A 23,836-nucleotide genomic window follows, 5' to 3' on the forward strand; every position below is an offset into this window, starting at 1 on the left:
TGAGGGGGGATTTGAACCCAGGTCTCCCTAGTCCTTGTTTAACACTCTTAACCACTGCTCTACAGTAATTCCCATATTCCTTTCCCTGACCATTGTTTAACTAAAACTAGCCGATGGATTTTGGGGTTGCACATCACCCTTGAGTACAAAGCTTCCAGATAATATTAGAGTTGGGAACATTGCTGAATTGAGAAAGCAGTGTCTAAATTTAGCTGCATTAGTGCTGGGCCAAAACATTTTGATGTCTGAAGTTGAATAGCAGATTGTAGCTCTCTATCCAATTTAGGGTGTATAATATCCAAGACTGGCCAAGTTATTTGGCACCTGAGACATAAACTCCCACAAGTGCCACACCATGGAATTCAAAATATAACAACAACAATAATAACAATTCACTGCCCTTTCATGACTGCCCAAAATTGGCTGCCTGAGGTGGACACCTCAGTCTGCAGAATGGAAGGGCCACACAAAACTGGGGCAATGAGTAGGGAAAAGCATTTCCAAACTTCAAGGCATCAAACTCAGCTGTGAAATCTGTTATGTAGATCCTCTCCTATTCTAAAATAAATGCCTTGTTGTCCTGTGGCAGTGATGTGGAATCCACAGCCCTGCATGTGCTGTTCGACTACAATTCCCATCATCCCTAACGGCTGGCCTTGCTGGCTGCAGCTGATAGGAAATGTAGTCCAACAGTGTCTGGAGGGCCACATAATTCCCTGTCCTATGACATGGATCTATATAACCAGGAAGCCCAAAGACCTCTTGTAGATTTGTACAGACTGAGGAATGAATAAGAAAAGAAAGAGGAAATGTGAAAGAAATGCAGAGGAAAAGGCAACAGAGGTTGCGTTACTAAGAAATTGTAGAAGGGCGGCTTAAAGACATCTTGTCGGTTATCCTAAAACCTTAGAAACGCATGTCCCTGTTTCACTTCACTCCCCTTTTCCTGCCTTTTCTATCAGAAAATCGGGAGAAGATGAGGATGGTGGAAGAAATGAGGCACCAGTTGAAAAAATAATAATAATGAAGGGATGGCTGATCATGCTGCCTCCTTCTTCCCTCTTTCCTTTTTGCCCGCCAAGCGTTGAACTGATTAGAGTGTAATTAAGGCCATAAAACCCTCAGCTTATCCACCTGTTTATTCACTAAAGTCTCAGGCTCATCAGGCAAATTAGCTGCTTCCAGGCTGCACGTTGGGCCTAGAGCTGGACTGATTAATGAAGTTTATTGGGAGCTGTTAAAAGCATTAACTGAAGGAAATCTCAGCAATTCGTCATATTTAAGGGATGGAAATTAAATCTCCCCATGCAAATGAGAGGAGACTCCAAAGCAGCTTCTTTTTAGAGGTTACAGAGGGGGAGTGGGGGTGGCTGGGTGGGTGGGAGGTAGGGAGGAATGGATGAGTTTTATTCACCAGGCTGCTTTGTGTCTCTCTCTGTCCCTGGGGCAGCTGACCCCAGAGCAAACGCTGCTTCCCAGGAGCCATTACCCACCCTCGTAATGGAGCTCATTTAGTGTTTGGGTAAAAACATAAGACAAGGCCTTGGTTGGGCAGGCTGTGGCTCTTAGAGTGACAGGACCCAAGTGGAACGACCAGGCCGAGAAAGGCAGTTCCCTATCCACTTGAGATGTCTGCAACATGTGATTTCAAATAATGACATTTTAGCAGTTGCAGTGACTTCATTATCATCCAGCTTGGCAGCAGCTTTATAATTTGTTTTGCACTCTTTGTTGGTAATCTGATCTGAAAACTGAACAAGATGCTTGAAAATGTTTTTTGTCTGGAAGCTGCCCTTTGTATCCCAGGAAGCTGCCTTATCACATTGCCTCAGAACTGGCTCTGCTGACTGGCATTAGCCGTCTTTTCCATCTCTAACTGAATATGCTCCAACATTCCTCAGATGAATATAGGGACACTTCCCACTCTGCCCCCATCCCCTTAAACTGATCCTCCTTGACCTCACATTTTTTGTGTTGCCTGCCCCAGAGAGAGCATTTCCTCTCAGAAAAGGGGTGAGTGCCACCACCACTATGGCAACAGGACACAACGTGCACATCCTCCAACGTCCTGAGAAAACCCGTTAATCCTGATTTTATTTTATTCTTTGGTAGATTTGCAAAAAGAAAGACGCACACTGATAAGGGAGGAGGCCAGTGGCAGTGGAGAGGCAAAAGGATGCTCCTTTGCAGTCGCAGCTTCCGCCATCGTCGTCGCTCAGGACAAGCGCCGGCTCATCCTCCTCCCTGAGCTTGGCAGTGGTGCAGGCAGGGGAAATAGGGACATTCCAGGATCCAATCAGAAACTGGGGTGGCTTTTTGTAATAACAAGACTGTCCCTGGAAAATCGGGATACTTGGAGGGTATGTAAAGGGAGATGTCAGGGATTGAACTAGAGTCCCTTTTCACACAAGACTTGTCTTCTGCTTCTAAGAAACTGCCCTTTCCATATAACCTAGCTGCTGGTGGCATTATTAAAGAAAACCATCCCTGCAAATGAGACTGATAAGAATAAAAGCCAAACGAGAATTTAGAAAAAGCCTAAAAGTGAGCTGGTACGCGGGTGGCACTATGGGTTAAACCACAGAGCCTAGGACTTGCCGATCAGAAGGTCGGCGGTTCGAATCCCCGGCCAATATAGCGATATGAGCGCCGCAACCCCAGAGTCGACCACGACTGGACCAGGGGTCCCTTTACCTTTACCTTTAAAACTGAGCTATAGCCCTTCCTCATAAGATCCATGACATGGAAAAACAAAGTCCTTGTGTGGACTAAGTGGGATCAATTTAATGTTTTCTGAGGGAGTTGGGTAGCAAATGAAGGGTCTCTTTTGAGGAATCTCTTAGAGACCTGGTCTCTTGGGGATCAGTACATTGTATAGGCAGCATGTGCCAAAAGTGTTCTCCCACTCAGGGGGTAAGTTCTACTGGATACAGGGGAAAAGTATTTGTTCAAGATTCAGGTACAAATCTGATGCATGTTTCTTTTTCATACATGTTCCTCTGCTACTTTAATGCTCCTTGTTGGCCTGTAACTTTCTGATTTCTGTTTCTGCAGCTCAGTGGCAACTCTTGTTGGCTTGGGTCAACCATTTCCTCCAATCCCAGAGGTTAAGATGTAGGAGGGCAAATTGACCCTATTCTTGGGAAGTTCTCTGGGGCAGTTTTCTGCCATGGTCAGAAGCAATATCTTGGCAGTCTCATCTTGGGAGTTTCATAATATGGGCCTCTATCACAGTAATTAAAGATACATTAACCTGTTTTTATTTCCCTCTTTGAGTCCTTCCTTGAAGAAACACATTGCAAGTGAAACTCAGAGTCAAATCAATTGTAAAGAATGAATAGTTGCAATGAATTTCAAAGACTCTGAGAAAGATCAGATAACCTTTTATAACCGACAAATAATTTTACGAGTTTAATTCACAAAACAAATTACAACTTGTTTATTTATTTAGTAGCAGTTGTACCATCTAATTAAAAAAGGAATTCTAGGTGTTTCACAATGAAACAACTCCCTCTAAACAATGTAAAATAAGAACCAACATTTTAAAATACAGTCTGAAGGGCTAGGTAGGAGATGTTGCTAGAGAACCTGTCCACATAGTGCATCCACAGTCGGGTAACAAGGAATTTTATATTGTATTTAGTCCCCCTATGTGGATGTTTTCCAGAATTTAAAAAATCCAAGTTTACTGTTGAGAAACTGCAGGCTGCCCGCTGAATGGGGAGAGAATCAAGTGGACAAAGTACAAATATTTAAGGCACTTATGGCTTCAAATTCATGTTAAACTCCCATGTGGATGAGCCCTAAACTATGACGGTATAACTCGAGTTTCTCTGATTATTATCAACAGGTTTAAATTTGGTTTATAACAGTAAAGTGTTGTGTAGTCTAAACTGGCTGCCTTATAATTAAATATCTCTTCCAAACATTCTCACCTAGGACTCAGCTATACAGCTGCAAATAAAATGTTTTAACGTGCATTATACAAAGGTGACACTAGATGGGGATGATGAGCTATGGCATAGTCAATACATTTTTCAAAACATTTTTTTAAAAAAGAATTTTCACAACTTTTTAAAAATATGTGTCTAGATTCCACCTCAGTAACAACAATCACAGATGGGATAAAAACCATGAAAAAGTCAAAAGGCACTTTCTGGTGTAATATGAAAATATTCTTAGTTACAGCAATCCTTGATAAACTAAGAAAGTAATGTGCATTCTTCTGCCGTGCTGTGGATACACAGATATCAAATCAAAGGGAAAGATCATAGAGTTAGGAGCGCACAGAAGGGCCCTGTGTAAGCAAAATGTATTTCCGCCAAAATAGAAACCCTATTCATCCACAGTATTACTGGAATTCGTAGCAGGAATTAATGGGAAATTGTGGGTTAGCACTTTGGTTTCTGACCCAGATAAGACAAAAATTGGGAGAGGTTAAAGCGGTACACTTTGGATACCTGTGGCCTTTCTCTTTGGCCTCTGGTAGACACTGCTATCCTCACTAGCATGCTCATTATCTCATACAATACTTGAGATGACAGGGGGAAGGGTAGTCAGAATTTCCCTGGAAGAGCTAGCAGTCAGATGAAAGGAGGAGCAGTAGAAGTGGGGAGGGTGTTGGTTTGAATAGCCTTGCCCTGGAATTCCCTCCCTGCATAAACAGGGTTTACAGTGGTACCTCGGTTTTTGAACAGCTTAGTTCACGAACAACTTGGAACCCAAACGCTGCAAAACCAGAAGTAGGTGTTCCGGTTTTTGATTTTTTCCCCCGGAAGCCAAACTTGCTCCATTTTGAGTCCCCCTGTGTTTCCTGTTGAACTGCTAATTTGCACCCCCCCCCATTATAATTCAAGCCTTCTGTTTCTGATTGCAGTGTTCTGAGGTAATATTTGGAGCTTATATTTGGTGCTTTTGTTTTTGCTATTTATTTTGCGTTTTTGGTTTTGAGGCTTTTTCAGTTAATTTGATTGATTGATTGATTGATTGATTGTGTGACTGCGGAAATGTATAAAAGCCCCCATCCAAACAATGACTATCATCAGTGCAGGTAAGAAATTTCTTTAATTTTAATTTTTATCATCTACAATACTGTTTTACTTGTTTTATAGTACAGTACATTGATTATTGCTTTCATTTTATGGATTAATGGTCTCGTTAGATAGTAAAATTCATGTTAAACTGGTGTTTTAGGGGTTATTTTCAAAAGTCTGGAATACATTAATCCATTATGCATTACTTTCTATGGGAAAGCATGCCTTGGTTTTGGAACACTGGTTTTGGAACAGACTTCTGGAATGGATTAAGTTTGAAAACCAAGGTACCACTGTATTCAGGAAGAATAATCTTAAATCATGTGTAATTTGCCTGTTGATCAAAAGTTTCCTGAATTTAAGCCTGAGGGGAAGAAAATGGAAAAGAAATGGAGGTTCAGTTCATTACAGAAACATTGGACCGGATTCAGCTAATGAATCTCACTAGCAGAAGCTCATGCAAGGACATTTCCCACTCCCCATCTCCACCCACATGTGCCCCCATGCTCCCAAATTGGCTTGAGACGGTCAGGAGAACCCCCAGAACAGGGGGGGGGGAGAAAAGGTGATCATTCCATCTTGCAAGCTGAAATGGTAACCTTTGGACATAGTGCCAAGCTGAATTCCTCCAACTGGGTTGGATCTAGATTTCCCTTCCACCAACTGGAGCATCCTTTACCCGAGTTCCACTCAAAGGAGGAAAAGATGGAGGAAGAGATGATTGTTCCTCCCTTTGTATCCATTCTCTCTCTCTCTCTCTCTCTCTCTCTCTGGCAGTGGGATCCTTCTTTCCCATCCATGGAAGGTGAAGTCTGAGTCCTACCCATTTTTAGAAGTTTACCAATAAGTTTCAGCTCATGTCATATCATTCTTTGTAACCATCAACAAAGACAAGATAAAGAAGAAAAGAAGGATTGCTTTAGTGCACTTCATACTTAGGGGTTTCCTGACTAGAGATCTGGTTATTCACTGCAGTTATTTGATTAACAGTTTATCCACCGTAATATTTACCTGTTTCAGTGAGTTGTGGGGAAACGGAATTTCAATAAGAAACTGAAATTGGGTTTGCTAGTTTGCTCAAGGCTTCCTGCAGTTTTCTGTTTGTACAGAACTTTTTTTTCCAATAGGATGGCTAGCATCTGCACACCTGTCATAAAGCAGTACAACTATTTCCAAATACGCTTCATAGAAAATAGCTAAAATGATCTCTTAAGCAAATCAATTTAGTGCAAGATTATGCAAGCCTTTGACTTACATAGAAACTCCGCCTTTGACAAAATGGATAATAATTTTCAGCCAAGATTGAGAACCAGCAAATACAATGGATGTATGTGCTTGAGAAGTGTACACATTGTCCCCAATAGCTAGAGGATACTTGAGTAATTTGTGACTGTAGCACATTCAGAGTTCATCAGTTTTCAAAACTGGGAACAGAGCTTCACAACTTCTATATAATACTGCCTGGAAGCACAACACACTTTAACAGCTATTGTTCTCATGATATGGCTTATAGTTTCATTCTTCAAATAAAGTAAAGCTGCAGTCTTATGCATGCTTACTTAGAAATAAGCTCCATTGAGCACAGTGGGAGACATTTTGCTGCCTGAGGCAAAGGACAAGGTGGCACCCACAACAGAAGCTGGCCAGACTAGTAGCTGAATCCGAATTCAACACTGGCAACAGGATTGCATCCTCCAGCACCCCTAAGGGCAGCAAACTAGGTGAGCCATAGCTCATCATCTCCAACAAAGGGATCAGAAACAACAGCCAGAGGGCTGCTGCCGCCCCTGGAACCTGCTACCTGAAGTAATGGCCTCCCTCTGCCCTACAGTAGGGCTGACCCTGGTTGGGATTGCTTTTAAGTAAACATGCTTAGTCCTATTGAATTTGAAGGTGTTTGTTGGCTCCTGATATACCTTGCTAAGTCACAGCTTGCCTGCACAGGTGGTTGGGTGCAAATGGGGCTACCAAAGATAAAGTATTGATTTCTACACACTTGGTATGCAGCGAAAACTGAGAGAGGATCTTGCTCATTGGACCCAGATAAGACCTGCCTATCTGTCAAAGTGCCTTCTCCCATATAAACAGTCCCAGGTACTGCAATTGTCAGCGTCTCTTTCTGTTGTGCCCCAAGTGGATTTAGCCCACTGAGTGGCAGTATGGTAGGGGGTCTTCCTCTGTTGTGGCTCACCAGTCTTGGAATTCCCTTCCCCTGGAGGGACAGGCAAAATGGACTATAAGGGGTTTCCTACTGCTATTTTAAACAAAAAAAACCTGTTTCCCCATCTAACTCAATATTCTCTGTACTGTACTGTACTGATTAGCAGTTGCTCTTTAGTATTTCAGAGAGGAGCCTTTCCTGGCCCTTGCTGGAGAAGTTAGCATCCAATTTGCCGTACCTGCCAAAGGCTGCTTCATAACCAACACCTGACTTTGCTGAAAACACAAACAAAGCTGGATGTTATCAGCATGGCAATACCTTACTCCAAAACCATGAATAATCTCACCTATAGGTTTTATGTAGACTTCAAATTGTGCTAAAGTAATGACACTCTCTTCTATCCCATTGCATCGGTGTATGCAAAAATATAAGGATGGAGAATGTAATGGTATGTGTGTAGAGGCCCACAGAGCACAATGGAAGGAGGCAGAGCTCCTCCCTCCCGTCTCAATGCCATTTTCTTTCTAAGTATAATGGGGGGAGGGGGGTTGTGTGAACCGTTGTGGTTAGGATGGATTACAACAACAACAACAACAACAACAGATCAGTGGAAGCCTGGGAAAGTAAAAGGGTCCTTGCAGCTTACCAGAAAGACAGGAGAGTGGGCACCAGGTGAATTTCTCTGGGCAGCCTGTTCCAAGGCTGGGGCATTTCCACAGAAAAAGTTCTGTGCCCTGTAACTTCCCAGTGCACCCCAGATAGCCAAGGGGTTCGGATAGGAATGGGGTAGCAATTTGATTCTGTTCACATTTAAAGGCAAACTTACCTCATTCACATTTTCCCATAAAATATCCAAGCCGAAGCGCAGCCATCTTTCAAAATTCAAATTTCTCTGAATTTTGCAATGCAGTTCTCTAGCCAAGTAATGTGTACAGAAATGCATATGCTAGTGTAAAGTGTCCCTATGAATGCATGTATGAGTGAAAACAACACATAAAAGGCATTATATTGGGAAAAGGTTGATTTGCAAACATTTTATATTAATGTGTATTTTAGGAGAAATTTGCACTAAAATTAAGGTGAATTTTCATGAAGACTTCTTTAAAAAAAGGCAAACTGTTGTGGAAATGTGGAGACCTGAATTTAAGATTAGAAAAATGAGAAACTGAGAGAAACCAGAACTAATGTCTGAAGTGCCTCTGATGACTGGATTTACAGTGTGGCATGGACAGTCAGAAGCAGGTCATAAACCTTACCCTTCCCACTTTGCTCTCCCCAAAACACTAGTTTTGTCCTACTGAGGGTTATTTCCAGGCACAAGAAGAAGAAGAAGAAGAAGAAGAAGAGTTTGGATTTGATATCCCGCCTTTCACTCCCCTTCAGGAGTCTCAAAGCGGCTAACATTCTCCGTTCCCTTCCTCCCCCACAACAAACACTCTGTGAGGTGAGTGGGGCTGAGAGACTTCACAGAAGTGTGACTGGCCCAAGGTCACCCAGCAGCTGCATGTGGAGGAGCAGAGACACGAACCTGGTTTCCCAGATTACGTGACTACTGCTCTTAACCACTACACCACACAAGACTTTCATGGGCAAAAGAAACAGTAAAGGAGACATGTTTTGAAATGGTGGGGGCAGGAATGAAGAAAGGGAAAGGGTCCCACACATAATTTCTACCACCCACTCACTCATGCTGCACTTTTAAATCACCCTAGCTTTGCCTTGCTTTATATAGCAGTGATGGCAACCCAGTTCTAACACATGCTGTTGCCGTGTTTAATTTGCCCGGTAGAGACCAAGGTACATCTGAGAACAGGTGAGGGGCCATGGTGAGCGGCCGAGTGCCTTGCTTTGCATGTGAATGCTCCCATCGTCAGTCCTTGGACTCTTCGGATAAAAAGGGTGACGTAGAGTCGGTGATGGGAAAGGCTTCTGCCAGACACTGTGGAGAATCTCTCCCAGTCGTAGTAGGCTTATTGGGCTGGGGAGCACAAATGTAGTCTGATGTTAGTCAGCTTCCTAATAGGAAATGGAAACGCAATGCAAATCAGTGAAAAAATAGGGAAAGGCAACTTATTTCCAGCTTCAACATTCATACAAAAATATCATGCCTTTCAGTCTTCCACACATTGACATTAGTTGCATGGCACCCTGCATCTGCAAAACTCTCAAGTATACAGAGAAGCTTCCTGTATATTCCTTCTGGGTAATTTGTTAGTGGAAATGCAAAGCAAGATTTCTTTCTGCGTACAGTGTACTTGATTTGTTGCTGGCAACATTTGACAGCTCACCTGATCAGCTTTTGGCCTCATAATTATTTCAAACTGTCTTTGTTCTTTCTGTGCCTTCTGCAATATATTTGATTATTATTTTTTTGGTCCTTATTAACTTTTTACAGCATGTTTTTCAGCTGTGGCTAAAATCACAGTGTTAATGAACCAACCACGGTAATCACTTTTAGTTATCTAGGAGCTTTAATGAAGCATAATTAAAACTAACATGACATGTATGGAAAGAGCTGTTCCAAACTCTTTTATTATTATTATTATTTATATCCTGGTTGTTGTTTTTTCTTGAATAGAAATTATTCCTTATTCCAGTTTTCGGTGCAATAATTGCTGCATTCAGTGAGAGCTCTTTCTTATCAGAAAACCAGAACCTGAGGGGGGAAACACCATAGTTTCCTTGGGAGGGACATTTAGCTAATCCTTAAGTCAAACACACTCAAGAAACATACTCAAGAAAATGGAAGTACATGTCACAGTGAGGAATTGCTTCAACAACTGGCATATGATTCTTTCCCCTCTTGCATAAGAATATATCGAATGAAGAATTATGGCAGATTATATATTCCATTTAGGAGATAAATGTGAACATATATGTGAATGTTTGCATGCTGAAATTCTTTAACTCTCCAGAAGAAACATGCTTTTTTTATTATGAAAATCTCCTCTTTTCATACTTTTTGAGGAATAGATCTAGAGAGTATAGCACCTGCACTTTAAAGCAAAGTTTTTATGTCAACAGATAGCATGCAAAAAAAAAGGTTAATAAAGCAAATTTGCTCTCCATCCTTAACTGATGTTGCTTTAATAAGCTGCTTCAATTCAATAGACTTAGCTTTTCTTCTGTTCTGCTATATTTGAACTAGCTGTTTTAAGTCACAAGTGTTCTATTAAGACATATGTAACGACAAATCTTACCTCTCCTTAAAGTAAATCCAAACTCCAGCAGCAAAAATTGGTTAATGTCATTTTAATGTCACCAGTAGATTTTAAGTACAGGATAAATCAATTATTGTAATCGCAGCCCTTGTGTAAATCACTAAAGGCAAACCAAACTCAGGATTATAAAATGAATCTTTGACAAGTATTCAAGGTTTTAGCATATTCCCAATAATGAGGATTAAGCACTTGCTATCTTGTGAAAGAAAAGTTTTATTCAGTTACTAAGGAATATGTGCGTAATCATTAAGAGAGGTCAGATTAACAAAGGTATTTTGCAAAAAAAAAGGGCATCCGCTACAACATCTGGTGGAAGATCAATGATAATTTTGTCAATTCTTTTTGTAAAAGGGGAAAGATTAAGAAAGTGATAAGATAATGGAGTAGCTTAATGCTATATTTTGAAAGAATGGACAGAAATTATAATGGTATCATAAAATATAGTTATATAACTTTTTGACATTTTTATGTCAAGAAAAAGACTATTCTTCCTTGAACCAAGAGCAAACAATGATTTCTGAAATCCACGGGCAATTCAGTCAATCCCAAATAAGTCCTGATTCTACATGAAGGGATTATGTAAAAAAGGCTCCAGACTAGACTAGTCTATCCGGTTCATTAGAATTCCTCACACTTCACTTTTTTTGTAGCTGTATATGCGGAAAAGAAATTTGAATGTAATGTTCTGACTCGTGATGAAATCCTGTGATTTTTTTTTAAAAAAAGACCAATCATATGTTTAATTGGATAATTTGCTCCAAAATACAGTTCACTCTAAAGGAGACTTTATGCTGAGTATAAATGATGAATAATCTTACCATGTATTGCTTTTCGAAAAGCCAGCCTTTTACTTTTCTGTTTAGTGGAATGTTGAAAACAGAACCGGTCGTCAGCAGGAATGTGTCTTATAAGGGCAAAATGGCTTTATTGTATTATCATTAATAATTTAATTATTAATGAGAAACTGTGCATTAAGTGTCAGAATATTTTTTTATTAATGTCTGATATCAGTGTTTACAGGTGCTCCCCCCCCGCAACGTTGCAGTATATACATATATCTTTTTAATCCAAGTACACTTGGGTTTTATCTAGAAAGATTTGTTTTGTACAAGCATTTTAAATTAATGAATATGACTTGGCTCTGGGGATCCCTTTCTGTTAATTGGAAGAGGGTTTTAAAAATACCTTCTCCAGCTTCCCGTTCTGTCCTTTTGGCACATGGAATTACAAGTTTATTTTTAAACAGCACGATACAAAATTCCGTGTCTGTTGCAACGGAGGAAAGAATTTACATAGCTATTTGAGCTGCATTTTTTTTCTTTTCCAAAACAACACGTCTCTGTTCATAGATATGTCTTTCTGCATGCTTACAGTCATGGTGTCATATGAATTGTGGCGTAATAGCATTTAGTTATGGATGTGTTGGGGAAGTGTGCATATTATTCATAAATTGCACTCCGCAATGTAAATGAATATCTGCCATTTGAAAACAAAACCAAAAACATTTTAACCACTTCAATTTCAAGAACCAAAATATTTTTTTTAAAAAAAATATTTTTCAAATAAAACATAAATGCCATGGCTACTAAATTGGAGAGAAAATTGTTATATCAAAGTCATATGTGGTTTAAATGTACTGCATTTTAGATCTGGATGTAAGAATAAATATTCTTACGACAGGCTTCTTCTGTATAGGAGTAATGTTTATAGATTTGTCTGGCTGCTAAATTGTTGAATCTATTTAGTTTTTCATGTGAAAGATTTTAATTTTCTTTTATTGCTACACATTAGATGCCATTGTTCCTCATGCAACTGAGGACTGAATTTTATTATCTGGCGCGGGTTCTAGAGGGGTAAAGCAAAATGATCGAAGAGGAAAATCAAAGTCCTTTAAAAAGAAGGATTCCTTGACAAAATTGTAATCACCTTTAGAAACAGTTTGTGGATAATCAAGGATTGTTACAGTAAATGAATGGCATCAAGAACACGCTGCTTAAAAGACGGGGAATTTCTGCTTAAAGGATATATTAATGCATAGAAAGATCATCTGAGTCTGTCCTGTATATGTGATAGAACAGAAATTTGCAGTAGACGTCTGGCATCTGGTGGCTTGGAAATGAAATGACAGCCCTTCCTGAAAGGCAACAAGAAGGTTTAAAGACTGCTTCGAATCTTGGTTTTATTGCAAATGGGAAATCACAGTTTCATTTCCTAACAAACTTTCAAAGCCTCTCAAATTTTTTTCTGCGGAGAATTTGGAGTTCTTGCAACATCTCTGTGTGGTCACAATACTAATGATCATAGAATCATAGAGTTGGAACCTGAAACCTTGGCGTTATCAGCACCACGCTGTAACCAACTGAGCTATTGAGGGTGATTGCTATTGGTTTAATTTTCCACTAAAGAAAAAAAAGGGCTATGTGCCAAAACATATGGCCATTTCTCTGAATTTACCCCTCTGATCTCAAAGTACCTTTCTTTGTGGGAGAAAGCAAGAGAAATGAGGGGTTTTTGTGCCATATCAAGCAGAGAGGAAGGAAGGAAGGGTCTCTAGAGTGCCGAATTTAATCCCTTTCCCACAAGTTCTGCAACTAGAATAATTTATGTAAATAAACTTGACATCAGCTGGGGTTGTCCTGCCCACCCTGTATCTCCAATGCTGTGGCTAGCTCTATTTTGCCATGCAGATTTCTACAGCCTCCAGTTATAAGCAACTGCCTTCAACTTCTATGGCTAAAACTATACAGCACCGTGACTTTCCCTTTCTTCTTGGATGGTTCTTTTGGGATATTGGTTAGAAATAAAAATCCTTGCATTCTTCCATTGCTGTGATAGGATAACCTTGCAAAACTGATACAGTGGTACCTCGGGTTACATAGGCTTCAGGTTACAGACTTTGCTAACCCAGAAATATTACCTCGGGTTAAGCTCATGGTAAACAGTGAGTTAGGGGACGCGGGTGGCGTAGGGGACGCAGGTGGCGCTGTGGGCTAAAGCCTCAGCGCCTAGGGCTTGCCGATCGAAAGGTCGGCGGTTCGAATCCCCACGGCGGGGTGCGCTCCCGCTGCTCGGTCCCAGCGCCTGCCAACCTAGCAGTTCAAAAGCACCCCCGGGGGCAAGTAGATAAATAGGTACCGCTTACCAGCGGGAAGGTAAACGGCGTTCCGTGTGCGGCTCTGGCTCGCCAGAGCAGCGTTGTCACGCTGGCCACGTGACCCGGAAGTGTCTCCGGACAGCGCTGGCCCCCGGCCAATAGATGTGAGATGGGCGCACAAACCCCAGAGTCTGGCAAGACTGGCCCGTCGGGCAGGGGTACCTTTACCTTTACCTTTTTAAACAGTGAGTGAGTGCTTTCCCCCAAAACCTCTAGTTATATATACAGTGGTACCTCGGGTTACATACGCTTCAGGTTACATACGCTTCAGGTTACAGACTCCACTAACCCACAAATAGTGCTTCAAGTTAAGAACTTTGCTTCAGGATGAGAACAGAAATCGTGCTCCGGCGGCGCAGCAGCAGCAGGAGGCCCCATTAGCTAAAGTGGTGCTTCAGGTTAAGAACAGTTTCAGGTTAAGCACGGACCTCCGGAACGAATTAAGCACTTAACCCGAGGTACCACTGTACTTTCATATACTTGATGCTATGCAAACAATACACATAAAATAATCTACAAACTGACACATCCATGGGTCATAAAGTGGTTATTCTCAGTGTTTGCCATTCTACATAAACATGATAACCTTTACAGATGGGTAGCCGTGTTGGTCTGCCATAGTCAAAATAAAAAAATTCCTTCCTGTAGCACCTTAAAGACCAACTAAGTTAGTTCTTGGTATAAGCTTTCGTGTGCATGCACACTTCTTCAGATACACATGTGTATCTGAAGAAGTGTGCATGCACACGAAAGCTTATACCAAGAACTAACTTAGTTGGTCTTTAAGGTGCTACAGGAAGGAATTTTTTTATTATGATAACCTTTGAAATAGTTCTTCAGGGAGGAACAGAATAGAAAAATTGAATAAAAAAGGAGAAATAGATATATTTTAAATTCTATGATGTGGATTATTCATACTTTTCTGAGACATTCAGATATGGAGCTCTGGCATCCTTCCCTCTATGACCAAACTTGGGTGGCCTCATGCCACACGACCATCAGTTGGGAAGAAAAATGAGGCCAGCCAGACATAACAGGTAGGTTTCTTTATAACCAAGGAGCAACCCAGGAACCCTAAAGTATTCTGTACTAGGAAATAAAAGTTTTGAAAATCCAAAAGACATGCCTTTCTATGCTCAGTGACTCCCAAGACCTATGAAACATTGATGACTTCAGTTTGCAGATTAAAGGAATGTGGAGAGTGTTATGTACTGAGCTTGGATCCTAGAACAATAGGCAAGTAGGATCCTAGAAGGCAGCAACCTGATTGATCTGCAGGAGCCGCCCAGTCCGGCTCCAGGAGGAAGTGAATCAGCATCCTGATTGGCCTGCAGGAACAGTCCAATCAGGCTCCAGGAGGGGAGTTGAATCAGCCAATCACATGGGACCCATTGTGTAAATAATGTATATATAGCCAGAGGTTTGGGGGGAAAGCACTCACTCACTGTTAACCATGAGCTGAAATAAAGAGCATGAAATCAACACTCAACTCCGAGTATATTTCAGAGAGGGATGGAAGGACTTGCTTTGCTTGATCCCTTAACTGCTTGTGGTATCCTAGAAGGGAGCTTAGGGTTAAGAGTATCTGTGAATCTTCTCCATGCTATATGTGAAAGCTTTGGGACAGGGAAGGGGGAAAGGCATATTTCCACTTCTCCACTCTCCAGATACCCCACGCCAAATGATACAGCAATAAAACACTGAGCCCTTGAGCACTTAATAGCACCGTGCAGAGTAGTTTCAGTAGGGTAGAAATGAAAAAGGGGTGTCCTTTTTCCTTTCCTGCCTCCACATCTGTGCTTCTAGGTTCCTGTTCCAGGCTGGTTGGAGCACCTTACAGGGCTTGTTTCTAGGGGCTGAGGAAACACTGCAACATTTAGTTGTTAGTCTCTGCTTATTGTGGACAAATAAGAAAGAAATAAGAACATATCCTTTGTGGGATTTTCACCTGGACAGATTTTGTTATTCATTTGTTCAATTTTAAAAGTTCTCTTCCTCTGTTAAGCCTAGGCTCCTTTTGGAGTTATCCAGGGTGCCACCCACCTTACGTTTTTCACTTTTTGTACTTGAACCTCTGCCCTTCCCTTCTTTATCTGGACTCGTTCTCTGCTTTGTTTGAGCTTGCCTTGCTGGAATATGAGTTAGGCTGGGATTTGAAACTGGTGTTAGAGGTACATGATCGGGTGTCCCTGACCTCTGTGCTCACCATAAGTCCCTACCGGGCTAGAACCACATTATCCCTGAGCTGAGACCACTGCCTTGGACAGAACAAGAGGCTCTATTCTGTGCTAAGGTACCAGGGGTTAGTCAAGCAGTTCCTCAAGGATTATTGGGGATCAGGCATCCAACCACTTAAATAATAAGGTGCCTATGCTTATATAGAAACATCCAGGAAAAAGCCAATGATGGGAGATGGTGGAACATAAAAAGTTGTCTTACTGAGGCAGGTGATGGATCTGCTTATCACAGTATTATGGGCACTGGCTGCTAGTGACTCTTTAAAAATACTTGGGATGGAACCTGGGACCGCAAATAGGAAGGGAAGCCAAGATGACAAGGATTGAAACAATTGAGGCTAGTAAACATCCGTCGAAGACTGGGCCATAATGTTTTAAAGCAGATAACTCTTATAGGCTCAGTAACTTGAGGAGAGTGTTCCTAGAATTATGTAAGTGTACATACCATTAAGATATTGTTCCCCGCTTAGGTGATGAGCACAGTGTGCATAGTGATGCTGAGGTCTGTTAATGTGAATACTGATGGCAGCAGTTTCTCGGGCATGGGGCTTCCATTGTCTGGCCTCTAAGTCGGTCAAATGAACCATGGGTGGCTTGGTTAGGTTACAGATTAGAAAGAAAGAGAAGGCATTTGCATTTTCCCTCCAAGCTCCTTGCTGTCTTAATGGGTTGATTTGGGGTTGTGGGTCCCTAGCCATGATGGCTATGTTCTGTCACCACTGTGAGAGGCAGCATGCCTCTGAATACCAGTTGCTACATGAGCAGAATGCTGTTGTGTTTGTGTCTTCATTGTAGGCTTTCCACAGGCATCTGGCTGGCCACTGTGAAAACAGGATGCTGGACCAGATATAGGAGACTCTTATGTGGTCAGTTCATTGGGGACGGGACTGGATTTAGACTCCAGTGTTTCTGATGCAGGAGTCCCTGATTCAGAGGCTTCCAATCCAATGGGCTCAGGGCCATTGTAGTTTTCCAGCATTTCTGCCTGTGTTGCTGCTTGTCAGATGGACCTGACTGGCTCCTCTTCATCTGAGTTGCTCTCCAAGAACCAGGCTATTGCTCAGAGCTGGGCCCTGACACTGTCTTAGCAATCCTTCAGGACTGAAAGACAGCCTAGAAATCAAATCAGTCAGTCAGCCAATGAAAAATTTCCATGACTTCCTACTGCCACATTTACTTCTTGCCAGAAAAGTCCGTGCAATTGCCACAGAAACAATTTAGATTTTTAAGTCTAAATTCAAATGTGATTTGGCATTTGCTCTTTCTCCCCTTTCATCTCTACCATTCGTATCTGGAATTACATACCGTGGCTGTGGAATTCAATCTGTGAAATGTGACTTCAAAATTTCTATTAAATCCACTGAAAAGTGCTGATTCAACTTTCAACAGTCCAGTCAGCATCATGCTTGTCTGCATTGTATCAGCTGTTGTCAGAAATTTGGAGGGCGTCACTGGTACATAAAAGTGAAATGTGAAAAAATGGCAGATTTTGGATTTCAGGGGGGTGGAGAATGGTTTCCTCCAAAAAAAGAGTTTCTGCTTTGAGTTTACGTGTACTAATTAGCCGACTCTTATCTTGGTATATAATGTGACATGATTGCAGCCTTAATATTGCATCTGTTGATGGATGGCCATCCTGACTCGGCCCCAGACACACTGACCAGATGTTTGGAAGCTGTGGCTGGATGGTTACGTGGGAGCCGGTTGAAGCTAAATCCTTCGAAGACAGAGGTCCTGTGGCTGGGACGGGGCGATATGGGATTGGGGGGGCAACTCCCATCTCTTGCGGGGGCGCAATTAGTGCCAGCACCGTCCGTTAAGAGTTTGGGTGTAATCTTCGACACCTCCCTTTCCATGGAGGCGCAGATTGCAGCTATAACAAAGGCGGCATTTTTCCATCTCCGCCAAGCTAAGCAGTTGGCTCCTTACCTCTCTCGCCCTGACCTAGCCACTGTGATCCACGCGACGGTCACCTCCAGACTGGATTATTGTAACTCGCTCTACGTGGGGCTGCCCTTGAGACTGACCCAGAAACTCCAGCGGGTGCAGAATGCTGCAGCGAGACTCCTTACGAGGTCTTCGCTGCGAGATCACATTCACCCGGTGCTATACCAGCTGCACTGGCTCCCAGTGGAGTACAGGATCAGGTTTAAGGTGCTGGTTTTAACCTTTAAAGCCCTATATGGCCTAGGACCCTCGTACCTACGGGACCGCCTCTCCTGGTATGCCCCACAGAGAAACCTACGGTCTTCAAATAAAAACATCTTGAAGGTCCCAGGCCACAGAGAAGTTAGGCTGGCCTCAACTAGAGCCAGGGCTTTTTCGGCTGTGGCTCCGATCTGGTGGAACACTCTGTCACAAGAGACCAGGGCCCTGCGGGACTTGACATCCTTCCGCAGGGCCTGCAAGACAGAGCTGTTCCACCAGGCCTTTGGCCAGGGCACAGCCTGACTCCCTCCCTCGGCAATCTTCGCAGAGCTCTGGCCCAATGGTTGCTAGTGGCTTGAATTAATTAATTTTTATAATGAATGATTTTAGAATGTTGTTTATGTTGTACCTTTGTACTGTTTTATTGTTGTTAGCCGCCCTGAGCCCGGCTTCGGCTGGGGAGGGCGGGATATAAATAAAATTTATTATTATTATTATTATTATCTTTATATGTGAATCCTATGATATATTTAAAAAGTGAATCTTTGTTAATGAACTCTCTCCTTCCACTTAGAATGTTTGAAGCATTCAGTCCAGCCACTCTACAATATTAACAGATGCAGAGTCAGACAGAAAACCTATTGATCAAAAGTGATATATCCAGAAGCAACATACTGTTTACAGTAAGTTATCATTCAACTGAATAATGATTTAGCCATTTACTTGGAAAATCTTCCAAATTGAAGTCTAATACACAGATACTAGGTCTTCCTGATGGCACCACATTGCCAAGATTAAGTCCCATAAAGTATCTCACACAAATTTTATTGAAACTACTGCACAGTTCTTTATGTGTGGGATACAGAAGCACATAAAGTATCTTGCAGTAAATTTTGTAATGAATGGCCACAAACTGCTTGTTAAAGGTCCCTGTGTGAATGTTCAGCCCCTCAGAAGCTATTGCCACTCTGATGTATTTTTCTAATAGTTTGCAGCCTACCAAAACATGTCAAGAAGATATAAGTATGGGCAAATGACTTAATGGTAAACATAAGTACTATAGCATGGAAGATGAGATTATCACAGCATCTATCTATCAAAAGGTGTGTCACGGAGTGTTTGACTGACCATGAATCCTTTGCAAGTTGGTAGCATGGACTCTCCTGGATTTATTGGAAGGGAAAGTGGTATACTATATTGAGCAGGAAATTTGTGGCAAATACTTCTCTCTTTTTTTGCTTCTTGAGAACCAAACATCTTTGGTAAAATGGAGACGTCCTGCAAAATGCTAACCATGATTGCTTTAACTCTGGTAAAGATCCAAATAGCACAATGAAATCATGGTGCATCTTGCTGAATTATCCCTAGAGAATATGTATAGGGACACACCAGTGAGATCTGCGGCTTACAATCTTTTAAAATACAACGTTAGAAAAATGGGGGTTGCCTTAACCATGGTTAAGTATTATTGGGGTGTATGGGATGTTAGAGGAAGGGTAGTGCGCCTCCTTTTGGCAACTCCTGCAGCCAGGCTGGTGCCAAACATACTGCTCTGCTTCCCTTTGGACCGCATCAGCGAGGTTGAGAGGGGAGTCTTGTTGTCTGGGCATCCCAGGACCTCCACGCATACTGCCCAAGCTTGTGCTCCAGGGAGGTCACTTAGGTGCCAACACAATGGTTTGACTTCACCCCTGGAGGTGCTTTCCACTGTCTCTCAAGAAAGATTGATGCCAGCAGGTTAAATATAGGCATAATCATTATATCTATCCTTCAAGCTGTGGGTTTGCATCCTGAACTGTAAAGGTAAAGGGACCCCTGACCATTAGGTCCAGTCGTGGCCGACTCTGGGGTTGCAGCGCTCATCTCGCTTTATTGGCTGAGGGAGCCGGCGTACAGCTTCCGGGTCATGTGGCCAGCATGACTGAACAGCATGACAGCATCCTGAACTGTAGCCAGACTTAAATGGGTTTAAGGACTGTTGAGCCACTTTTTGTCAAGGCAGATAAACCATGCACAACCATGGTTTATGTGGCCATTCATTACAAAATTTCAAACTTAAAGCCGGGGATCTAGAGATTGCGGAAATTAACATCCACCCTTCCAACGTTCAAAATCTCCACTTTGACTTTGCAAATGCAAAATGTTATACACCCTGACTGATACAGAGTTAAGACCAAAATGTTTGCCACTTATGTCTGGCATAAAATGAAGAGGATACTTCGCCAAGCTGTGTAAGAGGCTTGTCAAGCGTTTCTGCTCACCCTGTTTGGCAGGAATTGCATCATAAGCCTTTTGACTGATGCCAGGTTGACAAAAAAAAGAGGGGCTTTGTTGTGGCATTAATGTTTTGAAAGTGATGTTTTTGTCCCGTGCCTCAAGTGACATAACGGATCATCCCTCTTAAACCCTTTGCTGATACAGCCACTGTGATCAGGGTGATTGATGAAAAATCCAATTGGCTCTGAATGTTTTTATTGTTAAATTGTATGGAAGAACAAGACAATCACTCTACTGATATCTTCACTTCTATAGGCAATGACTGGACATATGCATGCAGTTCAGTATATGAATGCTTGCACACATCTCAACATATGCACCAAAAGAATGAGAACACCTACAAAACAAGTAATTAAAGTTGTTCTAAAAACTAAATGCTCATTTTCTGACCTTGCAGTTATCCTAATGAATGGGATACAGTAAGCACAACAGCAAAGATGTCAGATTTGAAAGTCAGAAATCTTAGTTCAAGTCCTTTCTTCGCTATGAATCTTTCTGGGTAATCTCAGGCAAGTGAGCACTTATAAAAGGATGCTGTAATTACTAAGGCCCAGCATGGGTTTCTCAAAAACAAGTCATGCCAGACAAATTTCATTGCTTTTTAAAAAAATAGAGATACAAGCTTGGTGAATCAGGGGAATGCTTTGGACATAGTATATTTTGATTTCAGTAAGGTTTTTTAACAAACTCCCCCATGATATTCTTGTGGAAAAGCTGGTAAAATGTGGGCTGGACAAGGTTGCTGTTAGGTGGATTTGTAGCTGGTTGACTGAATGAACACAAAGAGTGCTCACTAATGGTTCCTCATCATCCTGGAATAAAGTGACAGGGTTCTGTCCTGGATGACTTAGATGAAGGAATTGAGGGGATGCTCATCCAATTTGCAGATGACGCCAAATTGGGAAGGGTAGCTAACACAGCAGAAGACAGAACTGGGACTTTAACAGATTAGAGAACTGGGCCCAAACTAGCAAAATGAATTTCAATGGGGACAAATGTAAGGTTCTACATTTAGGCAGGAATAACCAGCTGCATAAATATAAGATCGAGGATACCTGGTTTACTAGTAGTACATGCGAAAAGGATCTAGGGGTCTTAGTAGAACACAACCCCAACATGAGTCAACAGTGTGATGCAGCAGCCAAAAAAGCTAATGCTATTCTAGGCTACATCAACAGAAGTATAGTGCCCTGATCAAGGGAAGTAATAGTACTGCTGTATTCTGCCTTGGTCTGGAGTGTCTAGTTCTGAACACCACAATTTAAGAAGGATATGGACAAGCTGGAATGTATGCAGACATTAGAAAGAACTTTCTGACAGTAAAAGCTGTTCAACAGTGGAATCGACTCCTTTGGAACGTGGTAGTTTTTAAGCAGAGGTTGGATGGCCATTTGTAAACCACTTAGAATGCAATTTTTGGCATTAGTGGTATATCAAGTAAATTATATTATATCATTAATAAATCATGGTAGTAATAATACCGAGAACCTTTTTGCAGGCACTCCTCTGCAAGCGAGAGGGTGGCGGGGGGTAGCAGCTTGGGGGATTTTTAGCAACAATTGGAGAGGAGGAAGGATTAATCCTATCCTGCAGCCCTTATTTGGGGGGTTTGGTGGCAGAATGCTTGCTTTGATTAGTGTACACACTAATACAACCCGTTAGTAACACAACATGTAGTTTGGCTCTAAATCTGCCATTTTATGCCCATTTGCTTGGGAGTGGGCCTTACTAAACTGAGCGAGACCTCTTTTTAAGTAAACATGCATAGGATTGCGTTGCGATGAAGGAAATGAGGGGAGGAAGCCCCATGCCTCATTGATGTAATTGTCCTTGGAGACATTCACAGAATCTCTGAAGAGTCTGGCACCTTGGAGGTCATATCTCTAATTGAATGTAGAGGTGCCTTATTTTGGCTTTTATATCAGTGAATATGATTAAACTCCTGCTGTTGTGCTAAATTTCAAAGATTATAAAAAATCAGGGGAATTAAAAAGGTCACTGCAGTATTTCATTTCAATAGCAAATCTGTAGAGTAATATTGTACACGTGCATGGGAAGTTACTTTGAAGAACTGCTCTGGAAAGAGAACTTGTTCCTCGTTTCGTTCCATTTGGCGAATGCCACTCGGTTCTATGAAAATAAGCAGAACTGATCTCCCATGCTTACTACCCCAATCCAGAGCAGATGGAAGATCTGCCCATTCCACATGGAAATCCCCCCCCCTATTTCTATACCAGAAGGCAAAAAAACTGCAGAAGCAGCACCTATTGTGAAATAAGAGAGTTATTAATCAAAGACACGTGTCCGCCATGTTCTTCTCTGGATCAAAGCTATATAGATCATGGGCTTCAACTCACTGGTCCTCTTCCCACCCAAACCAGCTCTCTTGTTGTCCACCTATCTTGGTTCTTATACCAGACAGAGTAACAATTTTTCAAAGGGGTGAGAGGCGCAAATAGCATTTCCCTTTCTCCCCAAAAATATTTAGTTTGGACAGCGTGTTGTGATGGACATCCACAGTGAACCTTGCCTTCTGAATGATGTACTACTACTGCCCATTGAGATTGGTAATGGCAGATGGTAGGAAGGTCAACAGCAGGTGGAGCCATAGCCAATGACAGATGAAGCCATCTAATTCTAGTTTCCCCTCTTCCTGCTCCTTGTTTTCTATAGGGATTAATAAGGAGGAAGCTGAAACCAGTGTTATGGGCTGGTTGGATGCAGAGAAATTGTGGGAGGCACCAGCTAGGGAACCCCTAAAGGAAGAAGGCTCAAAGCCCAGTGAGTGGTGGTAGGATGATGATGAGTGGGAGAAGAGGGAGAAGATTTGGAAGGCGAGGTGTTGGAAGCTGAAGATATAACAGGGTATAGTGAACAGGAGAGTCTGTGGCAAAGAGACACCCAGAAGCAGTGGCAGAAGCCTTATGCCCCTACTCCCCACTACTCCTCTGTATCTAGCCAGTCCATGACATCAGGCAACCTGAGCCTCCAGTGATGAATAGATGGATCCAGGAGCACACACAAACTCCAAACCTGTTCTTTCAAAGGGAATACAGTCCCATTCAGAAGAGAGACAACTAGCAATACTCCTAGACATGAGAACCTCTTCCATCTTCCCTGGGTTCAAGCTCTGCTTATTAGCATCCACTTCACCGCTGTGTCCAAGCATAGCTGTCAACCTTCCCTTATTTGGTGGGAAACTCCCTTATTCCAGCGCCGTTTCCTGCTGCTATCCCGGATTGTTGATATCCTGTAAATTTCCCAGATTTCAAAGGAAGCAGCTCCTCTCCCTCCCTGCCGGCCAGGGAGGCTCCTCAACTGCGTTGCTCGGCTGCGTTGCTCACCAATAAGGAGTCTGAGAAGGACTGGGGGGTGGAGCTTGCATGCCTTGTGCCAATCAAATCGGCTGTGTTGCCTGGGGACTCGCCTTTGCTTTAGCGCTTCCCAGCGGAGAAGTGACGGTGTGGTTTTCCTTGCTGCTGTATCCCTTTGCCGGGTTGCTGCACTGTGGGGACCACCGCTTGAGGCTTCGTTTGGCTGCTGGCTGGGCTTTCTGCCTTTGGGCCTTTGGCTTGGAGGGGCTCTACTGTGTGTGTGTGTGTGTG

The 23,836-nt window shown here is 42.3% G+C and overlaps 1 protein-coding gene across 8 annotated transcripts in view; it reads left to right on the forward strand.

Moving 5' to 3' along the window:
* The first annotated feature begins 231 nt into the window (after positions 1–231).
* Positions 232–23,836, forward strand: part of LOC309529633 (uncharacterized protein) — a 69,547-nt gene continuing 45,942 nt past the window's right edge. For 2 of the 8 annotated variants that reach the window (XM_082218044.1, XM_082218051.1), the window contains exons 1-3: positions 1,369–2,360; positions 18,529–18,637; positions 20,487–20,579. The gene's annotated coding sequence lies outside the window, so the exon portion shown is untranslated. The other 6 variants (XM_082218046.1, XM_082218049.1, XM_082218047.1 and 3 more) reach the window with 6 other exon arrangements.

This window comes from Podarcis vaucheri (genome assembly GCF_965113315.1).
Source record: "Podarcis vaucheri genome assembly, chromosome: 3".
Lineage (NCBI taxonomy): Eukaryota > Metazoa > Chordata > Lepidosauria > Squamata > Lacertidae > Podarcis > Podarcis vaucheri.